Source organism: Heteronotia binoei, chromosome 1 (assembly GCF_032191835.1).
Source record: "Heteronotia binoei isolate CCM8104 ecotype False Entrance Well chromosome 1, APGP_CSIRO_Hbin_v1, whole genome shotgun sequence".
Taxonomy (NCBI): domain Eukaryota; kingdom Metazoa; phylum Chordata; class Lepidosauria; order Squamata; family Gekkonidae; genus Heteronotia; species Heteronotia binoei.
The window spans coordinates 37,457,502-37,474,659 of NC_083223.1; the positions used below are offsets into that span (position 1 = coordinate 37,457,502).

The 17,158-nt window shown below is 42.6% G+C and overlaps 1 protein-coding gene across 1 annotated transcript in view; it reads right to left on the reverse strand.

Moving 5' to 3' along the window:
- Window positions 1-11,242, reverse strand: part of TDRD15 (tudor domain containing 15) — a 52,678-nt gene extending 41,436 nt beyond the window's left edge. The window contains exon 1 of the mRNA XM_060233452.1: window positions 11,138-11,242. The gene's annotated coding sequence lies outside the window, so the exon portion shown is untranslated. The remainder of the gene's footprint in view (window positions 1-11,137) is intronic.
- Between the last annotated feature and the right edge of the window lie 5,916 nt (window positions 11,243-17,158).

The window sequence follows — 17,158 nt, forward strand, 5'->3', positions numbered from 1 at the left end:
CAAAAGGACGATGAAAAGGACTGTCTTCTGTCTTGTCTGCAAAGGAATTTTGGCATGGCCTTTTTCTTATCCTTGGTTTCTACCAGGATCTTATCCAGGTCCTCCCCGAAGAGACTACCTCCATGAAACGGATAGGCCATTATGATATTTTGGAGTGAGAATCTGCTGACCAGGCACTGAGCCACACTGTACATCTAGCTGCTGTTGAAGAAGAGATAACACGAGATGCAAATACCATTGAGTCCAATGCTGAATCCGTGAGGAAGGAGATTGCTATCAGAATTCTATTTGCCCCGTCAAGGGCCTTGAAGTTTTCTTCTGGTAGCATCTGAATTAGTTTTCTCATCCAGACTATACTGGCCCTTGCAACCATGGATCCTACAGCTGATGGCCTTAAAATCATGGCTGCACCTTCATGGGCCTTTCGCAGAGCAAAATCAGACTTCTTATCCAGGCTGTCCTTTAAGCAACCATGTGCATCCTCTGACATTAAGCCAGAGCTTTGCAATGTCGTAATGGGACCATCTACTAAGGGAACCTTCAGAAATTGGTCTGTGAAGGAATAAAGGTGATACAACCTCTTCAGAAACCCAGGATATTGTTTGTTGGCAAATGGCTTCCTCCACTCCACCCTCATCTGTCTTTTGAAATATGAAGGAAAGGGAAAAGCCTTGACAGAGACAGCCTGCTTGGGGAAAAATTCTGCATCCCTCTGCTTGTAACATTTGCTGGGTTGCTGTTCCTGATCCTCCTCTACATCAGGATCATTGTGTAGATCTAAGGCCATTAGAGTTTTAGCTAGTAAATAGGTATTTTATTTTGTTTATTTAATTTATATCCCGCCCATTGCTTAGAAAGCTGGGCAAAGAACTCTGGAGGCAGAGCCACTGGAACTGGGTTGCCTTGCAAAGGGACAAGGGCGGTAGGCATTTGGTCTCCTTGTGAGGGACCCGAGCCCGCTGTGGTAGTCATAATATATATCAAAAAGAGCCTGTCGGCCGCTCAGTACACCACTCAAGACATGGACGAAGCACACTAGCCTCCCGGGATCTGTAAGCCTCCCTCCTTAAGATCATGTTGCCGCAAAGGTCTTTTGCCGCTTTGGCACGCTTTCTCAAAAAGGCATGAGATGGGTGGTTGCTATGGGGAGGACCGAACAAGCCAGCTACGGGTCTTGTCGGCTCCACTTTCTCGTTGATCCCCAGGTCGGTTCTCCTGTTATCTGGTAGGAGAAGCCCTTAGATTGCTGCTCCTAGGCTGATAGGCCTCTTGAGTCCCCAGGAAGCACTCGTGTCGGCGCAAAAGTATCGTGCTTAAAATAGTCACCGGCTAAATGCGGCTGAATGAAACACTGTTGGCTCTGCTTTTTGGCTGAGTGGCCTATAACTCTCCCTAAGACAGATGAGAAGAATAAATGACAGCTTGAAGCAAGGTAGAAGTAAAGAAAGGAATAGGAGTAGATTTATCATAGAAATGGAAGGATTAGATGGACTAAGAAAGGCGAAGCCTGATTTAGCTGCTCTCCCTACTGAGGCAGGAAAAGAACTGAGGGATGAGTGACCCCTAACCGGAACAGGAACTACAAAAACTTAAAGTCCTGCCTCCCGGCAAGAAGGTTAGGAATCACCCACAAGATGTTCTCCTGCCTCAGGGAGAAATCTCTCTCTCTCAGCAGCAAAGACTAAGAAAATAGTTATAGGCAAAGCCTAGTCTAGCTGCTCTCCCTATTGAGGCAGGAAAAGAACTGAAGTTGAGGGTGACTCCCCCCAGGAACAGGAAGTGGAGATTTTTGTTCCTACCTTCCTGATCATGGGATGGGAATCACCCACAAGATGTCTTCCACCTCAGAGGGAGAAGCAAGTCTGGCTTCTAAATTTTGGGGGTGGCTCATAAATCCAAAGAAGAATTGTCAAAACCCGTATTACACCCATTCTACAGTCACTCTGTTGTTACCTATTAATTAACAAGTTGAATTAAATCACTAATTATCACATACAAGGAGCTTCATGGTCTTGGACCTCATTTCTGCAGGACTGCTTCACCAAAACAGCTTCATTCATCTTAGCAAACCCTTCTAAAGGACTCACCCTGCAAATGTCTTAAATTCAACAGCTGCCAGCTCTGACAAGTTAGGGAACTATGCAACTGGTAAACAAATAGTATATCCACTCTTTCCCAAAACCCACCATACGAAGCAGATAATCAATGCTGACAATAGTCTGCCCTAGAAGTCTATGAAAAGGGAAACATTTACAATAATAGTCTCCCTTATTGCACAGTCTGTGGTGGAGGGTTAATGAATAATGAGTGGAATTAACTGAGACAAACACAGAACATTTCCTTCTCCTCCAACCACCTACAGCACAGCATTAAAGAAAAGGCAGAGGAAACAGGGACCATTGCACCAGCTGCTCTTGGGATAAGATGGCATTTTGTTACAGATTTAGAGCTGAATTTTGATCACCAGTTCCCATGCCTCAAAGAGAGGGTTAGTTGGTGAAATATTCTCAAATAATTTTAAAGCATTAACTTTAAACAAAAAAATATACTTTTATCAACTGTGTGATACTTATATTAGTTACAAAAATAGTAAATTATTATTGCTAAATGACAATTTTAAAATTAATTTTGTATTTCACAACGTTAAGCAAAGTTACTATAAACTTACTATAAATTTAGTTACTATAAATACTGATGACTTTGTACTTAGCTTGGCTGTATCAGGGAAACCTGCGCCCCTGTGTCTCTATATGCCTTGGCTTCCTGGTCATTTACTGTCACAGTCTCAGTATACTCCTCACTCAAGCCTTCCTGCACCTTCCATACTTTCAGAACACTAGTGGGTTTTTCTGGTGGTATGTTCTCTGGAAGTGAGGGTTTTGTATCTGCCTCTTGCTTTAGGTACTGCACCACTTTAACTGTCTTATTTGGTGGTGTCTTTTTCCCTTTGTCCTTCCTTGGACAGGATCTAGCATAATGCCTTATTTCTCCGCATTGGAAACAAGCAGCCTCAGTCTTTTTATATGGAGGTGGACTGTACCGCCTTGCAGGGTTGTTGTTACCCGCCCCAGACTTTTCCGGAGAGTTCCAGACTCGGGGTTTTTTATTTGGAGCAGTTCACATTGATCTCCCTAGATCTGATTCGATCTCATCTAAAATCACAGCTGCTGCTTCTACTGTTTTCAATTTCTTATCTCTCAGAACCCACCTATACTGAGAGGAGACTTGGTTATAAAACTGTTCCAAGCCCACTAAGTTTTTCAAGTTTCCTAATGTGGAAACTTTACTCCCTTCTACCCATCTGTTCAGGGCTCTGTCTAACCAACAACCTAGTTGAGAGTATGTTTCTCCAGGCTTTATATCATCCAGTTCACTTAGGTCTCTCAGGTTTCACAGATCATACAGCTTTCACTCTCCAACACTATTCTGGGTTGGCCTCTTGGGTATAATTTGCCAAGTCCCTTAAGTCGACTGGTGTCTCTTCTCCCAACCCTTCAGACTTCTAGACCCACATCTTTCCCTCAACCACCTATTTAGCTCTTAAGAGAAGTGTCTCTGTGTCTGTGACCTCTCGGGTCTTTTACTGTGACTCTTCTCTAGTCACACACAGCCCCTTGGCTGTCTTTATAGAGTGAACACTGAGCTTTGCTTCTCTCGAAGACTCTCCTCAGCTCCTGTCTCAGCTCCTTCTCAGACCAACTGCTCTCTTCAGCAGTCTCCCTCAGACTCTGTCTGACACGAACTGCCCTCAGCCGTTAGCTGTCAATCACCTCTGAGAGTTCCGAGCTCTCTGGCCCCCACCCTCAGGTCATCTGACGCAGGCTCTATGCATCCTTAGTTTTCTTGTTAACCCATTCATTACCGTCACAACAACGTTAAGCAAAGTTACTATAAACAGTTTACTGAATGGTTTTCTCTTTAGCCTTCCTGCACCTTCCATACTTTAGCTTTTACCCTCAACATTAGAGTCAACCAACAGTAACAATTTTTAAAAGCTAAAACAGAAATAAAGCAAACTAACAATAACCATTAAAAGGCAGTTATAATAAGCAGGCAGCAAACCGATTGTTCTCACAGCCAAGGCCAAATCCTCACAGGAGCTTGGCCCGTGAATTCCTGAACATAATTATATCCTTCCAAACCCATGGACTTCAACTAGCTTATACGAAAAAACCCTACTTAGGACTGCACTGATACAGAGCAAGAAACCAGATTGCATAGAGAAGAAAACCCTTGACTGCACAGCAAGAAAAATCTTAAGAAGCCCTTCTTTGCCACTTTGCTTGTGAAATACGATAAAATGGTTGTTTTCACTGTGCTCTTAAAGGTTTGCCCCCAGTTGAAACATAGTTATGGGTCATGCTGTCATTTACCCCATCCTTGTAAACAAAATATCATAATGAATTTTTCAAAGGAAGTTACCACCTGCACAAGTGGCATTCAGGACTTCATGGGCTTCATTTAGGCAAATCTGGATGGTCAGTTGATAGACATGACAACAGCACTTGCAGCATACATATTATTGTTCTAGTTTAATGGCTGCAGAAAAAATTATTCTATGTTTACATATTTCAATGTTTAACTTAATTCTTTTAGAACAAATAGCAACTAAGGCCTGATTCATACAGAATCACAGTGACGTTTGCTGTGTGACTCATCCACAAATATAGGTATTTGACGACCATCAATATCACCTCAAACAAAATGCTTCACGGTTCACATTCAGAGTAGCAATTCGAATATGATTAATAAATGTTCAGAAATTAAGAGTCCGAACCTATTCACACTTATTTCAAAATAAAAGCCACTGAACTCAGTGGGATTTGCTGCTGAGGAAATATGAATACAGAATTATGCTGAGACTAGAAATGTGAGGGGCCGGGGGGGGGGGGGGGAGATGGAAGCATTCTGGAAGAACATTCCCTCACCTCATAAGGATTTTTTTGTTTTGTTTTTCCAATATTTACAATGGAAAACTGGAAATTTGGGGGAATACTAAAAGTCGCTCCTATGAAATATGCTTTCTCTTAGAATGAGACAAATGCTTTGTAAAACAAGGTATTAAGTTCTCAGATTGTAGAACATGTGTCCCAATAATCTTTGGAATTTTTAGCCAGGGTGCATACAAATGCAACAGGAAGGAAGAAGAGGAAACCATAAGCACACACACATACAAGAAGACATACCAACAGGGAAAAGAGAGGATAAAAACCTACAAAGTGAAGGTGACCGACGGGGATTATTAAAATTACTATCATATTGTAGATCATGTTTTAGTCTACAGACAACATCACAGAAATCACACATCTACAGCTTCATAGTGCTGCCATGATGTATAGTTCTAAACTAAAGATTCTCCTGGATCCTCTGGACTTTAGTGTTGGGTCATGTCAAAGTCATTATTCAACAACATATGTCCATGGCCACAGACTGCATGAAAAAATCACAGATCTACCACTCTGCAGTGCCAATATGGTACAAAAATGTTGTTCTGAATTACAGAATCTAATGAATGCTGAGGATTTTTGCATTGGGTCACTCCAAACTCCACATCAGCCACATATCACATCCATGGACAGAGACTGCAACACAAAAATAATGGATCCACTGCTTCGTGGCACTGTCACAGCACAAAAACACAGTTCCAAAGCATGGATCCTTATCAGTCCTCGAGAGTTTTACATTTGGTCACCCCAAATTCATTATCCATGGCCAGACTGCACCACAAAAATCATGGGTTTGCCACTTTAGGGCACTACCATGGCACAAAAACTTGGTCACAAAGTACAGATCCCAATGGATCTTCAGGAACTTTGCCTTAAGTCATAGAAAACACACCATCAAATCATAAATCATGTTCACAGCTGCAGATTTCACCACAAAATTAATGAATCCAGTTTCCTGGCACCACTATGGCGCAAAAATATGGTTCAAAAGCATGGACATTCATGGATCCTCAGGATTTTTGCACTGGTTCACCACCCCAAATTCAAGATCAAATCAAGTATTGTCAACATACCCCTAGACTGCAACACACACACACACAAACAATCTACTGCTTCTAAGCATAGCCATAGCAGAAAAATGTGGTTCTAAAGGGTAAAATCCTCATGAATCCTCAGGATTTGTGTACTGGGTTACTCCAATTCATTATCCAATAACTTATGTCCATAGCCACATATTTCATTACAGATCCACTGCGGCATGGCACAGCCATGGTGCAAAAACATGGTTTTGAAGCATGGATCCTCAAGATTTCGGGGGTTGGATCATCCCAAACTCACCATCAAATCACAAACGATGTCTGCAGACAAAGAGTTCAACACAAATCACAGAACTACTGTTTGTGGTACCATCACAGGACAAAAACACGGTCCTCAAGATTGCAAACCTAATGGATACACGCATCCTAATGGATGCTCAGTTCCAAAGTTCAGGACACATTGTTTTGATGCGTTCCCTGTTGGGAGTTTTTTAGCTTGTAAAGACTTCTCCATGGCCAACCTGTGCAAGTGACATCCAAATGTGGGGCTGCAGAGTAAGAGGGGAAATGAAACAGCAAATACCCATTGCTTCATGGCACCATGATGGTGCAAATATATGGAGAGAGGTTCTGAAACACAGATTCTCATAGATCCTCAAGATTTTTGCTTTTGGTCACGTATTAAATCACATACCATGTCCACAGCCACAGATTTCAGCACAAAAATCATGGAACCACTGCTTTCTAGTGCTGCTACAGTGCAAAAATATGATTCCAAAGCACTGACCCTTGTGAATTCTAATGATGTTCAACCCAAACTCACTATTCAATCACATATTATGTCCTTTGGTATAGACTGGACCACACCAATCATGCATCCACTGTTTTGTGATGCCACCACAGTGCAAAAACATATTTCCAAAATCATATCAGGATTTTTGTGTTGAGTCACTCTGAACCCTAAAACTACATTAAAAATATAGTTCTAAGCCTACCACCAAATCACTCACTACATCTGCAGCCAGACTACACCATATAAATCACAGATCCACCACTTTGTGGCACCATTCTGACACAAGAACATGATTATCACTTCAAATCATTTATTACATCCATTGCCGGAGTGCACCACAAAATTCACAGTTCCATCACTTTGTAGATGCCACAGAACAGAGAATATATATTTTGTGGGTCAGATCATAGATACTTATATGATGTGTGAATATATAATCAATTTTTGTGGAATGTGTGTAAGAATTATTTTCAAGACCATTCTTTGTGCCATGGCAATTCCATAAATAACCAGATCTGTGTTTTTTTCTAGTCCCTACCATGAACATCAATAACATTATCAGAGCGAATTTTAATGGGAATCCATGTTAAAATCATGAGGGATCAATGAATTTGATACAATTTTCACTCAGTTGTGGAACCATGAAATGCTAGACAGTCAAATGAGCTGATAAATAAAAGGAAAGAAAATGCTAGACCTGTTGTGCTTGTGGGTCATTCCATGGCTAAGTGATAATGTATATTGCTGGTTCTATGTATTACTTTTGGCTGATCTAAGATTGCAACAAATAAAGTTAACTGATGGATACCAGTCATAAAGATCAAGGAGAATCCAAATATTTAATGCAGTGTTTGCACCATGGCAATGCCAGAAAAACTGGTATACAGGGGTGAGGAGTTGTGCTTCATTGTGAGATCATGAAAATAATGTGAGACTTCATAATCAATTTTGGTTGAGCCCACATAAAATTCCTGAAGATTCATGAGGATGCATGCTTTGGTATCATGTTTTTGCTTCAAGGCAGTTTTCTTGGTGTAATCTGTGGCTACTGGCATGATATATGATTTGATGGTGAATTGGGGTTACCCAACACAAAAATCCTGTGTCATGGTGCCTTCACATGTTCTTGACCAGCACAAGAATGCCCAGCCATTTAGGTTTTCCTCTGGGTCTTAGCTCAAAGCATTGACCATAAGATTACCATAAAGTACTTGATTTGATGGTGAATTTTGTGTGATCCAGCGCAAAAATCCTGAGGACCTATGAAGATCCATGCTTTGGAACTATGTTTTTGCAAATTGGCAGCGCCACAAGGTGATAATTTGTGATTTTTGTGGTGCAGCCTGTTGCCACAGCCATATGTGATTTCATGGAGAACTTGGGATGACCCAATACAAAATTCTGCAGATCCATGAGAACCAGTGCTTTGGAATTAGTTTTTGTAACATGGCCGCTCCATGAAAACAGCAAAAGCATGATTTTTATGGTGTAATCTGTGACCACGGACATGACATGTAGTTTGATAGTGAAACTGGAGGGACCGAACAAAAAAATCATGAGGATTCATGCTTTGTGACTGTATTTTTGTGCCAGTAGACATGACACAGGGATGTTGAACTTATTTGTTATAAGGGCCAGATCTGACATAAATAAGACCTCGTCAGGCTGGGCCATGTGTCATAAAATGTAATGCCAGGTAGCACAGACATAAACTTTATAAAGGACGCAAACATGCTTAAAAGATTACCACTCTTGCAATAGTCTCTGATAACTGACACCTCTTGCTCTGAATTACTGCATTAAAATTTGGAGACAATGTCTGTGCTGTAGCAATCTTGAGTATGCTGTTCAGGTGTGCATCTGTAAGTCAAAAACCTACTTTTGATTTATTGACCTACTTATTGATTTATTTCCCCAGAGAAATAACTACAACTCCTATGAGGCAGTGTGAGAATAAAGAGACAGCAATATATACAGGTCAGTATTGATCTACAATCTGCGAAGTCTAAGTTCAAAACCTCCAGTCTGCAAAAGAAATGTGTTTGGATGAACTTGATCTGGACACACATGCAGCCTAATCCACCTCACTGGCTTATTGTTATTCATCATCTAAATAGTTCACATTGTTTTCCAATTTAGAAAGACTGGATCATGATGGCATCAATACAGTGAAAAAGAGGAAGGGAATCCAGTTACGCCCAGGAGAGCCCTGGCACAACAGACCAACAAAACTCTCTCTCGTACCTTGAATACAACTTTGTTGGTCTTAAAGGTGATTTCCTTGTCTCTCTTCTGTGCATTTGAGGGAACTGGCCAAAATAAGCTCTTGCTCTTTCCCTACCTACCCAGGGGACAAAGAGGGGGAGGAGCCTCAGTCAATTAAGGACAGAGAGGTTTGGCTCTATAGCTCTGCTGTGCGACTGAGAAAGCCTGGCAAAGCAAGCTGTCTTGCTCCATAAATCCTGCACAATTGAGAAAGCCTGGCAAAGCAACCTGCAGAAGTCAGCATGAGACAGAGAAGGAAGCAGACAATGATGAGTTGCTCGCAGACCACATACAAGCCCTGTGAGGAATGGATACGGCCTATGGGCTGCACATTTGACATTCCTAATCAACAATATGATGGCAGTTTTTGGTTGGTTGTTAGCTTGCTTCAATGTAAAAATTGTATGAATTCATGAGGAATCATGTTTTTTGCACCATTACGGTCTTGTGAAGTTTTGGATCCATGTTTTTTATGGTTCAATCCATGGCCTGGCTTTAACATGTCATTTGATACTGGATTTGGTGGACTTTTGTTAAAGAAACCAGAGGATTCATGTAGATCAAAGCTTGTACTTTTTTCCATTTTGAGGACCAGAGCTCACCCCATAGAGCAGGGGTTGCCAATGGTAGCTCTCCAGATGTTTTTGCCTACAACTCCCATCAGCCCCAGCCACTGGCCATGCTGGCTGGGGCTGATGGGAGTTGTAGGCAAAAACATCTGGAGAGCTACCGTTGGCCACCCCTGCCATAGAGCATTACAATCTGGTACAAAAAATCTCCTGGTGGTCCCTAGCCTGAGAGAGATCCAGCTGTCTTGCCTGGTGGAACTCTCTGCCAGAGAACATTAATGTCCTGCAGGATCTGCTACCCTGCCTCAGGCCCTGCAAGACAAAGAAGTTCTGCCAGGCCTTTGGTTGAGGACAGTGATGGGACAATAGACAATCTGGTGCTCTCAGGCTCTCCAGCCCTCCTTTACCTACTCTCAGATATTAGGGAGTCATAACATTTAACTTATTTGCCATTTTAATTGTTTTAAATTAGAACTTTGTAATTTTAATTTTATTGATATATCTATACAGTTATTTATCCATGGCCCTGATAGGAGCCCTTCTGGGGGCACGTTTGACACCCCTGGATTAGACAATACAGACTCTGATGGACCAAGGGCCTGATTAATATAACTTGTAGAAGGGACCAGGAAAAAAATATCTTTCTCACTCACACAGTTGCCACACAGCCTTTGATCTTTCCCAAAACTTTGTGGCAAAGCAAGTTGTGGAAACACCCAAAAAAAAGCTGCGAAGGTACAGGAGCATACCACTAATGCTCTGAGGAAGCAGAGAAAAAACTGTAGGAGCAAAGTGTAGGGGTGTCAAATTTAGGTTCAAATCTCCCATCCTCTCGAAAAAAAGAAAGAAAACAGCGATTTGTTGTTTCTCTTTCACTTTCCACCTAGCCATTCATATAGGATTATTGTGAGGATTACGAGAATTACGGGAATATTGTGAGAATAACGAAGCATGTTGTTCTCCTGAGCTCCTCTGAGGAAACATAAAAATGCAGATAGACCAGCAATACAGCAAACGGTTGTTTTAAGTAGGTGATGGGGGAGTGCAAATGCAAGGCAGGTTCACGGTGGGGGGGGGGGGGGGTGAGCTAAAGCACAAAAGCACTGCTTCTTTTGGGGGAAAGAAGCAGGCGGGGGAGATCCCTGTACAAAGACGCCAGTGAAGAAATGAGAACAGGAATCACCCAGGGCTTATCGCGGGGGCAACTGGCTCCACAACCGCCAGCGATTTAAAACCCCGCGGAACTCCTCTATCAGCTTTTTAACCAAAAAGAGGCTTAAGCCGCGTACAGTATCTCTACTTGGTGAGATTTTCGAGGGAGGGGAGGAATGGAGGGGATGCCCCTTCATCCAGGCAAACCAGGATGCGAAGGTGGAAGAAATGGCGCTGGAAAAGGAGCCACAGAGAGAGTTTGTTAACGCCAGGAAGACGGGAACAGGGAAGGAAGGATCCCACGACGGGCAAGGAAGAACCAGGGCTCAAGAGAGGGAAGGTGCTTTTAGCTTTCGTCTTTTACTAGAGTCTTACCGGCGACACGACAAAGTGGCGATGAGTTCGTCAGCCCCCAACCCTCTCTCTGGGAGGTGGCTGCGGCGGCTACTATAGTTTCTCTTCGCCCTTCCCAGGCCCCACAAATAGGCGCTAAAAACCACCTCAACGCGTCCTCTGCTCAGAGCGCATGCGCCGTAGGAAAAAGAACGCGTCTTTGCTAGTTGGGCGAATAACTCCAGAAAGCGGAGGAGGTGCTTCGGTTTTCGTTCGTTTGCGCTAGTTCCCCTTTGTCTACTCAGAAGTAAGGCCAACTAGGTTGTAAGGGGAATTGGGATACCAACGCTGAGGTTGAACGATAGATTCGTGGGTGGTTTCCGTTTCTCGCCTCCGTCGTCTGCTTAGTTTTTCAACAAGACGGACGCACAGGGGGAAACTTTGAAACTGCACATGGAGGAAGAGTAGATAACTGGTCGATTCCCCCTGCCCCAAAGCTTCTTTTTTAGATAGTAGCAGGACCTCTTTTCACAAAAAGGTACATAAGATCTCAGGGCCCCCTTAAATACCGTTTATGCTTTGATGAAACACTTGCTGGCCCTTAAAGTGCCTCCAGACTCCTGTTTTATTTCTGCTGCGTGATAGGGTTGCCACTTTTCGAGTGGGGCCTGGAGACCTTCTAGAATTACAAGTGATTTCCAGGTTACAGAGTTCAGTTCTGGAGAAAATGGCTGCGTGGGGAAGTGGACTCTACGGTATTGTAGCTGCAGAGGTCCCTCCCCCTTTTCCCGAATTTCTTAGGCGCCCACTCTCAAATGGCCAGGAATTTCCCAATCGAGAGCTGGGAACCCTGTGCAACACGGATATTTCTCTGGAATTATTTTCAGGAAAACGTTTACAAAACTAGGGCTGTAACCTGTACTTTTACCAGCAGGTGAGCCCAATGAACAGGATTTACCCGTGAATAAATGTTCAGAGTGCATTGAGTATATTTATGAGTATTTTTCTCCTATATTTCCCTCAAGAACCAAAATTACAAATCCAGTCTTTTATTTTGTTGATATAATGCTTATGAGGTGTGTCTGTCAATAAACTAGTTTTAACAACAAATGGTTCTAGAACCTGGCTTTTTTTTAAAAAAAGGTAACTTTGGATGCAATGAATAAATACTATACAGTGTTAAAAGAACATGGTGTCTTTCATAGTTCCACATTTTATTCCCCCCTTACCCAGAATTGCTTTAAAAATAAGCAAGTATCTATATTAACCAATATCTCTCAGTTAAAATCTTTCCAATGATTACTGGAACAGTAGCTGATCTCCTGATTGAACCAAGCAAAGCATGCTGTCTAAATTCTAGATTTTACTAAAGTGGGCTCTCTCAGAACGGGCAAATATCTAGCAGAAAGCTATTCCTTCTCCATCCCCACGCTGGCATTTTTATTTTGCCTTTGTTGAAGGGCAAAAATAGTGCTATCTACATTCAGTGAAATGCACACTAGAATTGCATTGAACCAGAATGAATGTAAACTACGTAATTAGCTATGATTTCCTTTGCAACAATCTTGATGCAAGACCTTTTCCTAGGAATCCAGAACAGTTAATTGACTGAAAGTAACCAGAGACAGGAGGCAGTATTTTAAATTATTATTTAGTAATTTATGCTGAACTCATACATAACTTTTAAAGGGAACTCCAGTAGGCTGTAAAGTAGATAAATGGATAGCTTTGTTGGGACACTGGTGTGGATGATTAACTTTTTCCTCAATATTGTGCATGTCTGAAGCAGTTGTGCCATTTAATTGGAGTTGTTTGGACCCCTTCAGCCACTTTAGTGGAGAGTGGTTAAAGAAGGTGGGGTTCAGTGTTGGTGTTGCCTGTGTTCTGACAGAGTACACTGAATTATGTTTAGGGTCTAATGCAAGGGTTCCCAACCTTTTGGGGCTCATTTGGAATTCTGACACAGCATGATGGTGTTTGCCACAAAACTGCTGCCACAGTTTAACTTCATAACACAGTGCAGAGCAGGGGTGGCCGCACTTGCTTAATGTAAGAGCCACATTGAATAAACATCAGATGTTTGAGAGCCGCAAGGAAGGAAGCCAAATAAATGGGGGGGGGTGGAAAGAAAGCAACTTTAACTTTAAATACATTCTCCAAGCCACCAGCTGGCTTGGTTTGGCAAAATGCTTTAAAGAAACAAATGCCTTCTCCAAGCTGGCCAGCAGGGTGGTGGGGGCTTCAAGAGCCACACAATATGTGCAAAAGAGCCACATGTGGCTCCCAAGCCACAGTTTGGCCACCCCTGGTGCAGAGCCTTGTGCTGTGGTAGCAGCTGTTCCCAAAGCAACATTAAAAAAATTGCGCAGCCAGTCAGAAGCCTTGCTAGACAAAAGCACTTCCTGGCCCCACCCACTTCCTAAAAAAATACTTGGTGGGCACCTTGCCATGCATGGGCACTATACTGGCGACCCCTGGCCTTATGAATCTGAATTCTTACTTCTACCAGATACAGCTCTGAAGGGCTACTTTTTATAAAAATTTGACCATCTTGGCTGTTTTCTCACCAATGGGGTCCACAAATATCTCCGTCCAAAAACCGCACCTTCTCTACATTCTTCAGCACCATCACTGTCCTGCAATGTCGGAATAATAACACTGGAATAGATGGCAGAATCTTTGCAACAAACTCTCAGTTCCGCTTCCATCTTATAGTATTAGCAGAGGACTGTGTTGCTGTGATGTCATAAACCATTAGCCTCTTCCAACTTGTTTTCGGGGGATGACAGTGAGCTAAATTTATGAAGGTAGAGCAATTTTTAAAATGTGTAACGGGTTAAAAAGCATTTTGTTTCAATAAAGATGAACTTCTGATTTCAGTTCTACCTTTGAAAAGCAGCCCTCACTCCCCCATCACAGCTATGCTAAAGTAGGCATTTCTCCGTTTCCCGTGAGCAGATATTCTGCTGCACCCTGGATCCTCTGCTTGAGCAAACTTCTGTAGATGAAAACCTTTCCAAATGTTTAAGTACACTGAGTTCTTTGCCATTAGATTTATCACTGTGGAAGATATGCTGATGTAGATGGGCCTATGATCCCATCTTGTAAAGCAGTTCTGAAGTATTCTGTAAGATGATACTGAATTATCTACTTAATAAGACCCATTGTGAAGAAAAATACAAAAAAAAGAGGCTCCGGGTGAGTGCTCCCCTGCACCCTTGCAGTCTTCACTCCCCCCCCCCCACCTCAGGGGGAGTTGATCTCTGCCATCTGGAGAGCAGTTGTAATTTTGAGTGGTCTCTAGCCCTCATCTGGAGATTGGCAACAGTGGTTCCCCAGGAGGAAATGGCTGATTTGGAGGGTGGAGTCTATGGCATTGTACCTGTCTGAGGTCTCACCCCTCCTCAAACCCTACCCTATCCAGGCACCACCCTCAAATCTCCAGGAATTTCCCTGGAGTTGGCAACTGCTAAGTCCCACTGGCTGTTATATGGGGGCTGCTGTTGAACAGGAGCAAGCAGCCAGGCCTAGTTAAGTAATGCCAGTCAGATGGCATCAGGTCACCCAGAGGGTGCTGCTAAGCCTAGGGTAGCCAACCTCCAAGTGGAACCTGAAGATCTCCTAGGATCACAACTGAACTCCAGACAACAGATCTCTCTTCCTGTAAAGCAGTAAAGGGAGAGTCCTCAGCTGAATATAGTGCCATAGAGTCCACCCTACAAAGCAGCTGTTTTCTCCAGGAGAATTGATCTCTGTCACCTTGGTTGTCTAGCAACACTCTCTGACTAGCAGCTTCCCCAGTGGCCCAATCCTCGTCTGTCCTGAGGCAAGACTCAGAGGAGAAAGGAGAGAGCGATTGACAGGAAAGCAGTGGCAGCCATGGCCTCTGGGGTAAGACTGCTTTGGCAGTTTGTTCAACATTCCTGAACCTGCAGTTTGGTGGGGGCAGGGGAGTCAGCCAATGGGAGGCCAGAGACACTGATTGAGCTGTGGTGGGCCATTGGTTTATGGAGTACATGGAGAACTAACGGGAGATCTCCATTTGGCCACCACCATAGGGGAATTATTATTGATGATGATGATGTGTCACATGGAACTAATTTATGCTGCAAGCATATGTTTATAGAACTGCTTGTCCAACAGTTTGCGTGTACTGTGCTAACAGTGCAATCCTAAATAGCTTCTCATCCACAGCTGACATCCTGCCAGCAAAAATGGAAAGGGAAGAACATACCACAGTCAAACCATAGGGTTTGAGGTGAATATTAGAGCTGTTGCCTTGACACAATTATGACATATTCAGTTTTGCAGTAAAAGTGACATTGCATGTCAGTTGCATGCTTTTACCCATTTTCCTTTCCCTGGCCTGTGAAGCAGGGGGAGGGGGTAGGGTACAGGGATTGCCAGGAGAGGCAAACTCAAATCCCAAAAGTTATCTGGGTGTCTAGTTGATATACCATGTTCTAATCTAGCCTAATGGTAGCTGGATTTGTGGCATATGTACCACAATCAGGACACCTTATCCTAAGATAGTGCTATTGAGGTGCATGCAATAGTGCATGGGTGAGTTTTTCTTTGGCCTACTGATCTGGAGGGCCACTAGCTGCACAGCTCGCAAGAGGCAGGCAGGAGCACTGGCCTGAGGTAGTTTGACCTGCAGACCCTCCTAGCCAGAAGTACCACAAACCCATGTGGACTGTGATGTATGGCACTGCAGATTATGCAAGACATGGCCTAAGAAAGGCACATTATACATGATTGGATATTTTAAGTACATGTTCAGCCCTGTAAAATATCCAAGGAAAGGCCCAATATGGATCAGGGATTCAATGCTGTAAGGAGGGTATTCTTTTATGCCATTTTCCTGATCAGAAGTGCCATCAGTTGCTTAAAACCTTGTTGGCAGGAAAAAGTCACAATATGAGTCTTTTTTTTCTCAGAGTTAAAAGCATCTTCCACATGCTGCAATCCCTGTGCATGTTGGGCCCTCTGGCTAAGTTTAGATCAAAACACACTTTGGAAAAGAATCCCAGAACTGCAAACTGGTGTGTAGTTTGGTCTTCCTTACATTTCAGACAAGTTTATTGTGGGAATGAAACTGTCAGGCCACCTAATAAGTATTCGATATACATTAATGTTTTGTGTCTAAGGAAATTTTTGCTTGTTAACCACCTTGAGTCTAAAGAGATGTGGCAGGATAGAAATATTTTAAATACATAAATTTACTAGCAAGCAATGACTAATGACGTGTTTCCACTGGAAGACATGTTCACAAAAGAATTCAAGGCGGTATAGCCTTTGAATCCTGTTTTCCTGCTCCCTAACTTTGACAAAAGTGTTCATTATAGCCCCTTCTAAATGTGGTTTCCTCTGTGAACTCAAGCCACTAGGTGGCAGGCAGATATTCCTAAAAAAAATAAAAAGGTAAAGGTAGTCCCCTGTGCAAGCACCAGTCGTTTTCGACTCTGGGGTGACGTTGCTTTCACAGCGTTTTCACGGCAGACTTTTTATGGGGTGGTTTGCCACTGCCTTCCCCACTTTAAAAAAAATACTTGCCAGAGAATTAGAAGATTATTTTTATTGAGAATTTGATTGCAAAATAACTACTTGCTTCAGATAACCAATTAATCAGATGAAAACCAATTTCCATTAATATACATAATTCTGAATCTTGGATGAATATATGTTCTGTTTACCCAGAGGTCTTTTAAAATGGCTATTCCTGAATAACTTTCAAATTGTCATAGGTTGCAATCTTAAGAACACTTTCCTAATAAGTCCTATTGAATTTAAAAAATGGATTACTTCTAAGCAGATATGCTTAGGATTGCTTCCCCAGTCTTTCCGTTGTTGTGAGGGTAAAATGGAATAAGTCCACATGCATTACTCTGAGATCTGTGAAAGAATGTTGGTTGAAAATGTAAGATAAATCATGGCAAGTATAGGTACAAAGAGTGTTTCATAAAGTGCAGGCAGAATAGGATGCCTGCTCCCAAATTTCATCCTTAGGAGCTGAAAGGGCAAAACAAGTGCCATTCTCCAGAGTATTTGTTGTCTTTTTCT